The sequence below is a fragment of the Sapajus apella genome, unplaced genomic scaffold, assembly GCF_009761245.1.
Source record: "Sapajus apella isolate SASKATOON/1434 unplaced genomic scaffold, GSC_monkey_1.0 scaffold21, whole genome shotgun sequence".
Classification (NCBI taxonomy): domain Eukaryota; kingdom Metazoa; phylum Chordata; class Mammalia; order Primates; family Cebidae; genus Sapajus; species Sapajus apella.
Window position 1 is genome coordinate 2,655,402 of NW_022436961.1, and position 14,514 is coordinate 2,669,915.

At 42.0% G+C, this 14,514-nt stretch overlaps 1 pseudogene across 1 annotated transcript; it reads right to left on the reverse strand.

Moving 5' to 3' along the window:
- Positions 1–7,165: 7,165 nt before the first annotated feature.
- On the reverse strand, positions 7,166–7,719 carry LOC116558214 (annotated as a pseudogene). Its single transcript, XR_004271901.1, has one exon. The product of XR_004271901.1 is annotated as a 60S ribosomal protein L21 pseudogene (transcript).
- Between the last annotated feature and the right edge of the window lie 6,795 nt (positions 7,720–14,514).

The following is a 14,514-nucleotide window of genomic DNA, read 5'->3' on the forward strand; positions in this document are numbered from 1 at the left end:
TTTTAATCTTTATATATATATATTTTATTGCACTTTAGGTTCTGGGGTACATGTGCAGAACATGCAGGATTGTTGCATATGTACCTACATGGCAGTGTGGTTTACTGCCTCCATCCCCATCACCTATATCTGGCATTTCTGCCCATGTTATCCCTCCCCAACTCCCTACCCCTTGCTGTCCCTCCCTCCTCCAAAACAGACCCCAGTGTGTGATGCTCCCCTCCCTGTGTCCATGTGTTCTCATTGTTCAACACCTACCTATGAGTGAGAACATGTGGTGTTTGATTTTCTGATCTTCTCTCAGTTTGCTGAGAATTATGGTTTCTAGATTCATCCATGTCCCTACAAAGGACACGAACTCATCGTTTTTTTATGGCTGCATAGTATTCCATGGTGTATATGTGCCACATTATCCTTGTCCAGTCTATCACCTATGGGCATTTGGGTCGGTTCCAGGTCTTTCCTATTGTAAACAGTGCTGCAATAAACATAGATGTGCATGTGTCTTTATAATAGAACAATTTATAATCCTTTGGATATACACCCAGTAATGGGATTGCTGGTCAAATGGAATTTCTATTTCTAGGTCTTTGAGGAATTGCCACGCTGTCTTCCACAATGGTTGAACTAATTTACACTCCCACCAACAGTGTAAAAGTGTTCCTATTTCTCCACATCCTCTGCAGCATCTGTTGTCTCCAGATTTTTTAATGATCACCATTCTAACTGGCATGAGATGGTATCTCAATGTGGTTTTGATTTGCATTTCTCTAATGACCAGTGATGATGAGCATTTTTTCATATGTTTGTTGGCCTCATATATGTCTTCTTTGGAAAAGTATCTGTTCATATCCTTCGCCCACTTTTGAATGGGTTTGTTTTTTTCTTGTAAATCTCTTTTAGTTCTTTGTAGATTCTGGATATCAGCCCTTTGTCAGATGGGTAGATAGCAAAATTTTTTCCCATTTTGTTGGTTGCCAGTTCACTCTAATGATTGTTCCTTTTGCTGTGCAGAAGCTCTGGAGTTTAATTAGATCCCATTTATCTATTTTGGCTTTTGTTGCCAATGATTTTGATGTTTTAGTCATGAGGTCCTTGCCTATGCCTATGTTCTAAATGGTTTTGCCTAGGTTTTCTTCTAGGGTTTTTATGGTGTTAGGTCTTATGTTTAAGTCTTTAATCCATCTGGAGTTAATTTTAGTGTAAGGTGTCAGGAAGGGGTCCAGTTTCTGCTCTCTGCACTAAAATGGCTAGCCAGTTTTCCCAACACCATTTATTAAACAGGGAATCCTTTCCCCATTGCTTGTTTTTGTGAGATTTGTCAAAGATCAGATGGTTGCAGATGTGCGGCATTGCCTCCAAGGCCTCTGTTCTGTTCCATTGGTCTATATCTCTGTTTTGGTATGAGTACCATGCTGTTTTGATTACTGTAGCCTTGTAATATAGTTTGAAGTCAGGTAGCGTGATGCTTTCAGCTTTGTTCTTTTTGCTTAGAATTGACTTGGCTATGTGGGCTCTCTTTTGGTTCCATGTGAAGTTTAAGGTGTTTTTTTCCAGTTCTGTGAAGAGGGTCATAGGTAGTTTGATGGGGATAGCATTGAATCTATAAATTACTTTGGGCAATGTGGCCATTTTCATAATATTGATTCTTCCAAACCATGAGCATGGAATGTTTTTCCAACTGTTTGTGTCCTCTCTTATTTCGTTGAGCAGTGGCTTGTAGTTCTCCTTGAAGAGGTCCTTTACGTCCTTTGTTAGTTGTATTCCTAGGTATTTCATTCTCTTTGTAGCAATTGTGAATGGCAGTTCATTCTTGATTTGGCTCTCGTTAAGTCTGTTATTGGTATATAGGAATGCTTGTGATTTCTGCACATTGATTTTGTATACTGAGACTTTGCTGAGTTGCTTATCAGTTTCAGGAGATTTTGGGCTGAGATGATGGGGTCTTCTAGATATACAATCATGTCGTCTGCAAATAGAGACAATTTGACTTCCTCCTTTCCTAATTGAATACCCTTTATTTCTTTTTCTTGCCTGATTGCTCTGGCTAGAACTTCCAGTACTATATTGAATAGGAGTGGTGAGAGAGGGCATCCTTGTCTAGTGCCAGATTTCAAAGGGAATGCTTCCAGTTTTTGCCCATTCAGTATGATATTGGCTGTTGGTTTGTCATAAATAGCTTTTATTATCTTGAGATACGTTCTGTCAATACCTAGTTTATTGAGAATTTTTAGCATAAAGGGCTGTTAAATTTTGTCAAAGGCCGTCTCTGCATCTATTGAGATAATCATGTGGTTTTTGTCTTTGGTTCTGTTTATGTGGTGAATTATGTCTATAGACTTCTGTATGTTGAACTAGCCTTGCATCCCCGGGATGAAGCCTACTTGATCATGATGGATAAGCTTTTTGATGTGCTGTTGCAATTGTTTTGCCAATATTTTATTGAAGATTTTTACATCTGTGTTCATCATGGATATTGGCCTGAAGTTTTCTTTTCTTGTTGAGTCTCTCCTGGGTTTTGGAATCAGGATCATGTTTGTCTCATAAAATGATTTGGGAAGGAGTCCCTCCTTTTGGATTGTTTGGAATAGTTTCAGAAGGAATGGTACCAGCTCCTCTTTGTATGTCTGGTAGAATTCGGCTGTGAACCCATCTGGACCTGGGCTTTTTTTGGTTGGTAGGCTATTAACTTCTGCCTCAACTTCAGTCCTTGTTATTGGTCTATTCAGGGTTTTGGCTTCTTCCTGGTTTAGGCTTGGGAGGGTGCAAGTGTCCAGGAATTTATCCATTTATTCCAGGTTTACTGGTTTATGTGCATAGAGTTGTTTATAGTAATCTCTGATGGTAGTTTGTATTTCTGTGGAATCTGTGGTGATATCCCCTTTATCGTTTTTTTATTGCATTCATTTGATTCTTCTCTCTTTTCTTTTTTATTAATCTGGTTAGTGGTCTATTTTGTTGATCTTTTTAAAAAAACAGCTCATGGATTTATTAATTTTTTTGAAGGTTTTTTTTTTTAGTCTCTATCTCCTTCAGTTCTGCTCTGATCTTAGTTATTTCTTGTCTTCTGCTAGCTTTTGAGTTTTTTTTTATCTTGCTCCTCTAGCTCTTTCAATTTTGATGATAGGTGTCGATTTTAGATCTTTCCTTATTTTTCATGCGGGCATTTATTCCTATAAATTTTCCTCTAAAGACTGCTTTAAATGTGTCCCAGAGATTCTGGTTTGTTGTGTCTTCATTCGCATTGGTTTAGAAGAACATCTTTATTTCTGCCTTCATTCCATTGTTTATCCAGTCAACATTCAAAAGCCAGTTGTCCAGTTTCTACGAAGTTATGCAGTTCTGAGTTAGTTTCTGAATTGAGTTCTAACTTGATTGCACTGTGGTCTGAGAGACTGTTTGTTATGATTTCTGTTCTTTTACATTTGCTGAGGAGTGATTTACTTCCAATTCTGTGGTCAATTTTAGAGTAGGTGTGATGTGGTGCTTATAAGAATGTATGTTCCATGGATTTGGGGTGGAGAGTTCTGTAGATGTCTATGAGGTTTGCTTGGTCCAGATCTGAGTTCAAGTCCTGGATATGCTGTTAATTTTCTGTCTTGTCGATCAGTCTAATATTGACAGTGGAGTGTTAACATCTCACACTATTATTGTGTGGGAATCTAAGCCTCTTTGTAGGTTGTTAAGAACTTGCTTTATGTATCTGGGTGCTCCTGTATTGGGTGTGTATATATTTAGGATCGTTAGCTCTTCTTGTTGTATTGATCTTTTTACCATTATGTAATGCCTTTCTTTGTCTCTTCTCATCTTTGTTGGATTTAAAGTCTATTTTATCAGAGACTAGGATTGCAACTCCTGTTTTTTTTTTTTTTTTTTTTTTTTGCTCTCCATTTGCTTGGTAAATCTTCCTCCATCCCTTTATTTTGAGCCTTTGTGTATCCTTGCATGTGAGATGGGTTCCTTGGATACAGCACACTGATGGGTTTTGACTTTTCATCCAATTTGTCAGTCTGTGTATTTTGATTGGGGCATTTAGCCCATTTACATTTAAGGTTAATATTGTTATGTGTGAATTTGATCCTGGCATTTTGATGCTAGCTCATTGTTTTACTCATTAGTTGACAGAGTTTCTTCATTGTGTCAACGCTCTTCACCATTTAGTACATTTTTGGAGTGACTGGTCCTGGTTGTTCCTTTCTATATTGAGTGCTTCTTTCATGAGCTCTTGTAAGGCAGGCCTGGTGGTGATGAAATCTCTGAGCAATTGCTTATTTGTAAAGGATTTTATTTCTCTTTCACTTATGAAACTTAGTTTGGCTGGATATGAAATTCTAGGTTGAAAGTTCTTTTCTTTAAGGATGTTGAATATTGGCCCCCACTCTCTTCTGGCTTGTAGGGTTTCTGCCAAGAGATCCACTGTGAGTCTGATGGGCTTCCCTTTGTGGGTAACCTGACCTTTCTCTCTGGCTGCTCTTAGTATTTTTTCCTTCACTTCAACCCTGGTGAGTCTGATGATTATGTGCCTTGGGGTTGCTCTTTTTGAAAAATATCTCTGTGGTGATCTCTGTATTTCCTGGACTTGAATACTGGCCTGTCTTGCTAGGTTTGGGAGGTTCTCCTGGATAATATCCTGAAGAATGTTTTCTAGCTTCGGTTCATTCTCTCCATCACATTCAGTTACACCTATCAAACATAGATTAGGTCTTTTCACATAATCCCATATTTCTTGGAGGCTTTCTTCATTTCTTTTTACTCTTTTTTCTCTAATTTTGCTTTCTCATTTTATTTCATTGAATTGATCTTCAGTCTCTGATATCCTTTCTTCTGCTTGGTTGATTCAGCTATTGAAACTTGTGTATGCTTTGCGAAGTTCTTGTGTTGTGTTTTTCAGCTCCATCAATTCATTTATATTTTTCTCTAAGCTGTTTATTCTCGTTAGCATTTTGTCAAACCTTTTTTCAAGGTTCCTAGTTTCTTTGCATTGGGTTAGAATATGTTCTTTTAGTTCAGTGAATTTTGTTATTATCCACCTTCTGAAGCCTGTTTCTGTCAATTCATCACACTCATTCTCCAACCAGCCTTGTTCCCTTGCTGGTGAGGAGTTGTGATCCCTTGGAGAAGGAGAGGTGTTCTGGTTTTGGGTGTTTTCATCCTTTTTTGTGCTGTTTTCTTCCCCTTCTTTGTGGATTTATCTAACTGTAGTCTTTGTAGTTGGTGACTTTCAGATGGGGTCTCTGAGTGGACATCCTTTGTGTTGATGATGAAGTTATTTCTTCCTGTGTTTTAGTTTTCCTTCTAACAGTCAGGCCCCTCTGCTGTAGGACTGCTAGAGGTCCACTCCAGACCCCGCTTGTCTGGGGATCATCTGCAGTGGCTGCAGAACAGTAAGGGTTACTGTCAGTTTCTTATTATTTTATCTTTGTTCCAGAAGGATACCTGCCAGATGTCAGCCTGAGCTCTTCTTTATGAGGTGTCTCTTTGGATACAAGGGAGCCAGGGAGCTGCTTGAGGAGACAGTCTGTCCCTTATAAGAGCTCAAGTGCTGAGCTGTGAGCTCTGTTGTTCCATTCAGAGCTGCTGGGCATGTATGTTTAAGTCTGCTGCAGTGGAACTCACAACTGCCTTTTTTCCCCAGGTGCTCTGTCCTGGGAAGGTGGGGCTTTATTTACAAGTTCCTGACATGCTGCTGCCTTTTTGCAGAGGTGCCCTGCCCAAGGAGTAGGTAGCCTAGTCACAGTCTGCCAGCAGAGGTGTTGCTGAGCTGCCGTGGGCTCTGGCCAGGTGCTATGTGAACTTTCTTGCAGTTTTGTTTATAGAAGTATAGTTAGAACTGCCTCGGTAATGGCGATCTGCCTCAGTAACGTCAGACTGTCTCTGTATTGGTGGACTGCCTCGGTAATGGCATATTGCCTAGGTAATGGCTGACTGCCTTGGTAATGGTGGACTGCCTCAGTAATGGCGGACTGCCTGGGTAATGGTGAACTGCTTTGGTAATGGCAGACTGCCTCGGTAGTGGTGGACTGCCTCAGTAATGGCGGACGCCCTTCCCCCCACAGAGCTGGACCGTCCTGGGTCCAGCTGTGCTTGCTGTGAAACTCTCAATCCAGAGCATTTCAGATTGCTAGACTTTGTGGGTGTGGGACCTGCCAAGCCAGATCACCTGGCTCCTTGTTTCAGCCCCCTTTTTTTTCGGTTGAATGGGTGACTCTGTCTCCCATGCATTCCAGGCACCAGTTGAAATGATGCCCAGATTTGTGTGAGTTTTTGTGTGGAGACCCACTGCGCTGGCTGAAACAGCCGTGCTAAAGACTCATGGTGCTTTTCTGCCTGGGAATCTCCTGGTCTGTGGGCAGTAAAAACTCGTTTGGAAATGCGGTGATCACTCACCCTCTGCATTCTTGCTGGGAACTGCACTCCAGAGCTGTTCCTATTCAGCTATCTTGCATCCGCAGCTCATTAATATTTATTAATCAAGTATTATTATTTATTATTAGTCAGAATGTTTATCAGATTGCCTAGTTTTTCACTCGGTGTCATTTTTGTGTTTCAGGATCCCATCTAGGACACCATACTGCTGTTAGTTGTTACATCTCCATAGGTTTGTCTTGGCTGTGACCATCTCTCAGACTTTTTTTTGTTTTTATGACCTTGGCAGTTTTGAATGTCTCTCAATTGAAATTCGTATTTTTCTAATAATTAGATTGGGTTGTGTGTTCTTGGGGAGAAGACCACAGAGGTAAACTGTTCCTCCCATCATGTGGCGTCAAGGGTCCATGCTGTCAACATGATTACTGTTGATTTCAAACTTGACCACCTGGTGAGGTAACATTTGTGAGGTTTCTCTACTGCAAATTCACTCCGTATTCCCCCTTTTCCATTCTGTACTCTTGGAAGGAGGCTACTATGTGTAATCCCCATTTAAGGAGTGGAGGTTATGTCCTACCTCCTTGACAGCAGAGCATCTACATTTGGAATTCTTTTTTTTTTTTTCAAGATGGTGTCTTGCTCTGTTGTCCAGGCTGGAGTGCAATAGTGTGATCTCGGCTCACTGCAATCTCTGCCTCCCAGGTTCAAGCGATTCTCCTGCCTCAGCATCCAGGTAACTGGGATTACAGGCGCATGCTGCCTCACCACGCTAAGTTTTTTGTATTTTTTTTTTTTTTTTACAGTCCAGAGGTCTTTTTTTTTTTAACACCTATTATGCCATGAATTCATAGGGAATAGGTTCCAGCAGCTCAGGCTCCTTCCCATTGGTTCTCACAAAGTCCGCTTCTCTGGGTGGGGCAGGCTGGCGCTTCAGTTGGACCTAGGTACCTTTCTCTTTGGCTTCTTTCTTTTTCTGATCATTTTCCTTCACATGTTTTAGGAAGCTATCTCGGCTCTTAGAGTGCTTGATGTGCTCAATACGCACATTAATTCTCTTGGCAAGAATCTTGCCCTTAACTTGTTTGTTTACAACAATGCCAACAGCATGCTGGGTAACATTGTAGACTCTTCCAGTTTTGCCATGATAACATTTGTGAGGCATTCCTTTTTGAACAGTACCCATTCCCTTGATGTCTACAATATCACCTTTCTTATAGATTCGCATATACGTGGCCAAAGGAACAACTCCATGTTTTCTAAAAGGCCTAGAGAACATGTATGGAGTGCCTCTCCTCTTTCCCTTTGTGTTCGTCATTTTGGCGAATTACTGGAACATGGCGGTTCCAGCCGAAAGGCAGTTTTTTGTATTTTAATAGAGACGGGGTTTCACTGAGTGCCCAGGCTGGTCTTGGTCTCCTAAGGTCAGGCAATCCACCTTCCTCAGCCTCCCAAAGTGCTAGGATTACAGGCCTGAGCCACCGTGCCAGGCTACATTTGGAATTCTTATGCACAGGTGTCTTCATTTTGGGGGGCTATTTTCTATGGAAAGTTCCCAAATTTATATTTCAATTTTTATATTGAATTTTTTTCATTTCTGGTGTCATATTTTAAATCTCCAAAATCTGCTTTTTTTTTTTTTTGTTCTTTAAATGTTGCTTTTTAGGATTACCTATTCTTGTTTCATGGATGAAATACTTTTTCTTATTTCTGTTGAAGTTTTCTCCCTGCCAGCTTGCTGAGTTGCTTTCATCTGTTTGTTTTGGCCCCTATCTTTGATGTTGCTGATCTTCCTCCACCCTCTCCTCAGCTTGGCTGTGCCTTCATACCTGAGAGCGGGCCCTGGAAAGGCTGCTGGATGCTGGAGGGAGAGGGTTTGTCTGCTGTGGGTTTCTCTCTAAGGTGTCTTGGCTCTGCTGCATCTTAAGGAGCCTCCAGAGTCAGTATCTTTAGGTCTTGTCTCTTCCGGTGACTGGATTCTGCCTGAGTCCATTTTGTATTGTTATAATGAAATATGTGAGGCTGGGTAATTTATAAAGAGAAGAGTTTATTTGGCTCTATAAGAAGCATGGCACCAATGTCTGCATCTAGGGAGGGCCTCAGGCTGCTTGCTGTCATGGTGGAAAGGGAAGAGAAACTGATATGCAGAGATCTCAGGGCAGGAGAGAAAGCAAGAGGCCCGGGGGGAGGAGGTGCCTGGCTCTTTATAACGACCAGCTCTCATGGGAACCACTAGAGCAAGCACTCACTCCCCCTCATCAGGGAGGGCCTTCATCTATTCATGATTCCAGGCCCCATGTCCCTACACCTGCACACTGGGAATGAAATTTCAACATGAGATTTAGTAGGACGTACAAACCTTATCCCAACTACAGCAGACGACTTTCCTAATTTTCTTCCTGGAGAGATCTCTATCACCAGAGCAGCTCTCATGAAATAAGTGGGAAAATTCCTTTTCTTGCCGTTTTTCTTGAGCCCCTCTACCTCTAGGCACAGCTGCTTAAAGAAACAAGACAGCCCAAGATGGCCGCAGAACTTCCGGACCCCCACCCAGATACCAGAGGGAGACGAGGCCTTGCAACACCAGGTCACACTGGAACAGGTGACCCCTAGTTGCCTTCAGATTATTAACATATCGTTATAATGCTAAAATTCCCTCCCCCAGAAAATGTGGCACATATACACCATGGAATATTATGCAGCCATCAAAAACGATGAGTTCGTGTCCTTTGTAGGGACATGGATGAACCTGGAAACCATCATTCTCAACAAACTGACACAAGAACAGAAAATCAAACACCGCATGTTCTCACTCATAGGCGGGTGTTGAACAATGAGAGCACATGGACACAGGGAGGGGAGCACTACACACTGGGGTCTGTTGGGGGGAAATGGGAGAGGGACGGGGGGGTGGGGATTTGGGGAGAGATAGCATGGGGAGAAATGCCAGATATAGGTGAAGGGGAGGAAGGCAGCAAATCACACCGCCACGTTTGTACCTATCCAACAATCTTGCATGTTCTTCACATGTACCCCCAAACCTAAAATGCAATAAAAAAAAGTGGAAACAGAAATCTAAATCCAAAAAAAAAAAAAATTCCCTCCCCCAAAAGAAAATCTCTGCCGTTTGTGTATAGGTGATGTATGAAGACATATGCTTATGAATTGCACCAGCACATCTGGAGTCCTGATCTGCCCCCTGCTAACCTTTCTTTCCCTCTCCACACCCAGCCCTTCACAACCCCATGCTTTCTATTGTTTAGAAGCAAGGGGTGTTGCGAGTGAGAACCTCCCCTTCTCCATTCCTGGTCAGTGAATAAAACTTGATCGTTTTTTCCAATAGGATGTTTTTTTGTGACCGATACAAAGTGGTGAGAGAGCTCAGTTTAGCAGTGGCATATTCATTGGCTGCTTGACAGTGGTCTGGATGCCAAGAGGGAGAAGAAAGGGAGGGGTCTCAACATTGAGAATCTAAATTTTCACTTTAGCGTCCTGGTGTCAGTACTTCCCTTATCACTATTGTGCCTTGGGGTTCTGTGGTCCTGAGACCAGAAGTTCTACCCTTTTCAGGGATCAAATCTGATTTTCTGCAAGGGTCAGGGAAGGAGCACGTGCTCAGTGAGGTCTCAGAATCTCTTAGCATTTCCTCCTGTTTTTAACCCCACCTTTACTCCCACTGGTTTAATTGTTGAGTGTTCTGTGGTGTAAACCAGGTTTCTGCTTGGATTTCTCCACTTTTCTCTTACTATTCGGTTTTTTGTGGACCACCAAGCCTCTGCTTTCCAGCTTCCAACATTTTATCGTTATTGCATTGCTCTTCGGATCCCTTGGTCTTATGGGAGAAGAAGAGAAAAATATGTGTGTCCAGTCCTTCGTGTTTATCCAGGAATCTTGATGATGTGTATTCACTGGTTCATAGCTGCTTCCACAGCAAGGACCTGGTGCACACGCACAGGCTTAGGCCTGACGTGGAAAAGGCGGCAGTGTTTGGGCAAGGCTGGCTTTTGCCATGTGGTTGTGATTTCTTCTGAGGGAGGCCAGGAGCTCAGTAAGCCAAGTGGTAAGGTTTGTGGCACAGATTAAGAATGAAAGTTACTTCATTGTTGTAAAGCATAGTTCATTAATTGCAAAAAGTATTCAGACTTTTCTAAGGTCCCATTTGAAAGTGGGTAAACATATATTTTTGTTACAGCAAGGAGCCCGGAGCCACCTTGCCACCTGTAAAGCTTCTTTTCTTTCCTCTTCTAGAACTATGGTGCTATCTACAAATCACATTTTTTTTTTTTTTTTTTTTTTTTAGGAAAGGGATTTCCTTGAGTATAGGACAGATAAGAAAAGGGATTTCTGGTCAACCCCGCCATAGCAATAACCAAAGACCCTAAGTAATACGACCTCACAATTTAGCACATTTTCCCATGGGGTGGTTTTGGTCTACTGAAGTCTGTCTCCTCTCTCATTTTCTGGTTGTTGAGTAGACTGGACCAATGGGAAGGTTGGAAAAAACCATTCTTCTCCAAGCCCTTTCAGCTGGACATCTCCTGTTTTGCCCCATGCCTACAAGAAATTACCTAAAGGAATGATACTTCCCAAATGCAACAGAGCACTCCAACCCACTCCCAGGTTTCCGGGCTGTTGACTTCCTGGGCCTTGAAGCACATCCTCCCCACCCCCTCACTCCCTTTCTGCACAGCTGCAAGTTACCCTGAATATACACTCCCTGGATGCCCTTAGAATGATCTAGAAAGTTTGGGAAGGAGGGTTGGGGTGGATGAAAACAGGATTCTCTCAAAAACAAAAATAATATTAATAAGAATAACAGGAATAATACTATCACAATAAACTGTGCTTGGAAGTTAGAGAAATGACATTTCCAGGGTGTTCCTGAATCAGGAGGAAAACAATGTCGGTTGATCTGGAGCTTTTGTTTCTTAAGCTTTTCTCACGAGGTCTTTATAAGCAAAATCTAGGCTAGGGTGGTTGTAGTTCTCAAAAATATGGGTCATTAGCTAAGACTATAAGAAATACATTTTCAATCAAAATATGTATTTAAACATTTCAACTGATACTTTATTTTTTCTAGAAAGAATTACTTCGCTGCATGTGAACCTCACGGAAAAAAACGTTGAAAAATTTCACTTCACACAGATCTAACTCACATTCCACTTCCCTCATTTACACATTATTCGTTCTAGTGAAATTTCTTTTTACACCTTCTTTTGAGACAGGAATGGATACACAACACTGAAACAATTTTTCGCAAATGTTAACTCAAAAGTCAAGAAGAAATATACCAGGTGTACTTTCTGAATCAATAAAAATGTTATTAATAATAAAAGACATTTGCAGTTTGTAAACTTCCATTTTACCGGGCAGGAAGCCAAAGTTCTGGATAGTCAGACTAACACCAGACATCCGGAAGCTGACTTGAGAGGGAAGGTTTTCCTTCCCTGCGTTTGAGCTTGTCCCAGGGGTATTCAGTGAGCTAGTTCTTGGCGATGTTTCTGGGGGCTCAGCCTGTGGAGGGACGTGGGACACCGGCCACTCTCTGCCACCCCCCAGGGCAGTCCCCTGGGAGATCCGGCCAAGAAAAGACCTTTCTAGGCACTGGAGGGCTCTCTAACCCCTTCCTGAGAGTTTAGCAACCTCTAACTACCGATCTGGCTGTTTATCTCAGCCCAGGTGAATTTGAGAAGTTACATAAAGGCCTTCTTCCTTTTTTTCATGTTGTCAGATTCAGATGGAGCTGTAGAATTTTTTTTGAAATGCATTTCATCAGTAGCACTCTTCAAAAAGTGGTAACTAAATAATAGTTTTCTGCCCCTCTGATTAATTGATGGGTCCTCTACCCAATTAACTAAGGCAAACTTCGAATTTGCATTATTACTGCCCTTTCAGATCCAAAGGCACTTTTAAAAAAAGCGTTCAATGGCTCATTTCAGCTCAACCTAAATGTCCCCATAGCGCAAGCGCAAGCGTTATTTTTGGCTCAGAGCAGAGCTTTCCACTATCTCCCCGAAGCTTTCTCCGCCCAGCCCGTGGAAACCCAGCTTTGCAGCGTCTATTCAGGCCCCTTCCATTTGCATGTCTATCAGTGGTCTTTCACAGCCCAGGGGCCCCCACAAGTGCTCTCCAATAGCGGCATTGTTCTGCAGAACCACCCCAAATCAGAGCTCCCGGCTTCCTTCTCCCTTGCTGCTTCTCTGTCCCTGAAATACCTGTTAGTTTTCAAGGCACACTAAATCCCTTGCTTTTTACTTCTAGGAGGTTTACCCTCCCTTCTTGCTGAGATGGCTAAATGTGGGGAAATACTTGAAAACTGCTTTTTGGTAAAGTCATTACAAGCCACCTCAAGTTTTATGTCCACGCGATCTGATCTTCCTTAATGTTGCTTTCCACTCCATCCAGGATGGAGACTGGATCGCCATAGAGGAGAGAATGAAAAATATGTGCTTTTTTTTTTCTCTCTCTCTCTCAATTTAAGATTGCCCTGAAGCTAAAGTCTGCATAAACAAAAAGTGATAATACTGATAATATTTTGAAATCAACATTTCAGATTCAGTGATTTAAAAAAACGACCATGACGACGGAAATGGATTAAAATCAAGTTCGGATATTTCCTCCATGTTGTGGCAGGTCTGATGAGACCATTTACAAAACAGTTGGTCCAGGACACATCTGAGTAGATATGTTTGTGTGAGTTTATGTATGACACATATGTTTATCCCAAATATGTTTGATTACATCCACATTCAAGATTACTTATATTCTTTGACTACTAAATAATAATAATATCTTTCATATGTTTGATTCTTTAAAATCTGTCCTGGGGCCGGGCACAGTGGCTCATGTTTGTAATCTCAGTACTTTGGAGGCTGAGCTGGGAGGATCGCTTGAGCCCAGGAGTTTGATTCATCCTGAACAACATAGCAAGACCTTGTCCCTACAAGTAATTTTTTAAAAATTAGCTGGTCGTGGCGTCATGCACCAGCAGTCCCAGCTACTTGTGAGGTTGAGGTGGAAGGATCACCTGAGCCCAGGATTTCAAGATTGCAGTGAACTATGTCTCCAAACAAACCAAATACCTATACTGGGGTGAAGATTGTGTAAGCCAGCTCACTTGTAAATCTAGAAAGTGCTGTTACATACATACATTAGACATTCCCATCAGACCTGTAAGGCAATCCACTATTTTTTATCTCCATGTTGTGTGAATTATCGTTGAGCCGGGTGTAGTGGCTCACACCTGTAATCATAGCACTTTGGGAGGCCGATGAGGGTGGATCACTTGAGGTCAGGAGTTTGAGACCAGCCTGGTCAATATGGTCAAATCCCCGTTTCTACTAAAAATACAAAAATTAGCCGGGCACGATAGTGGGGGGCTGTAATCCCAGCAGCTTGGGAGGCTGAGGCAGAAGAATTGCTTGAACCCTGGAGGCAGAGGTTGCTGTGAGCTGAGATCATGCCTCTGCACTCCAGCCTGGACAAGACTCTGTCTGAAAAAAAATTATTTTCTTTAATAACTTGTTATCATTACTAACTTGCCTAAAGACACTTAACCACTTGGAAGCAGACCTAGGATGAGAAACCAGGCCTTGTGACCTCTGGCCTTTATACCCAGCTGTCTTTTTCTCTCTGCTCCCAGCTGAGTAACAACCTCCCCTAAAGTGACACTCACTTTATATGATCATAGATCATTTTTATTGAGTTGGAATATCGATCAGAAAAAGCAGATAATTAATTATAAAATGAGTTTTAAAATTCATTGAACTCAGGTAATGCTGACAAAGATTCTTTGGTTGGCCAAACTTTAGTCTGGCTTCTGAACCTTCTTGTGGGCCCATCTGTGCACTTCCTTGTAAAATTCAGGTTTAGCAAAAGAACCCCGCTAAATCAGGTTAGCCAGAAGCCCCAACCCACAATATACGATTATGTTCCTGATCCTCCATCATCCCCCTGGTGATATCTGATCACCCTGGCTTGTCTTCAGCAGGAATCCTGCTAGGTTGGTTACCCAGAATCTGGTTTCTCTCTGTGTTTTTCCTTTTAGTAATTTTCCATCCACTGACTCCCACGCTGCCCCTTGTCTACGAATTCCCACTTGCCCATGCTGTATTGGGACTTGAGCTCCATCTCTGTCCCCGACTCAATGCA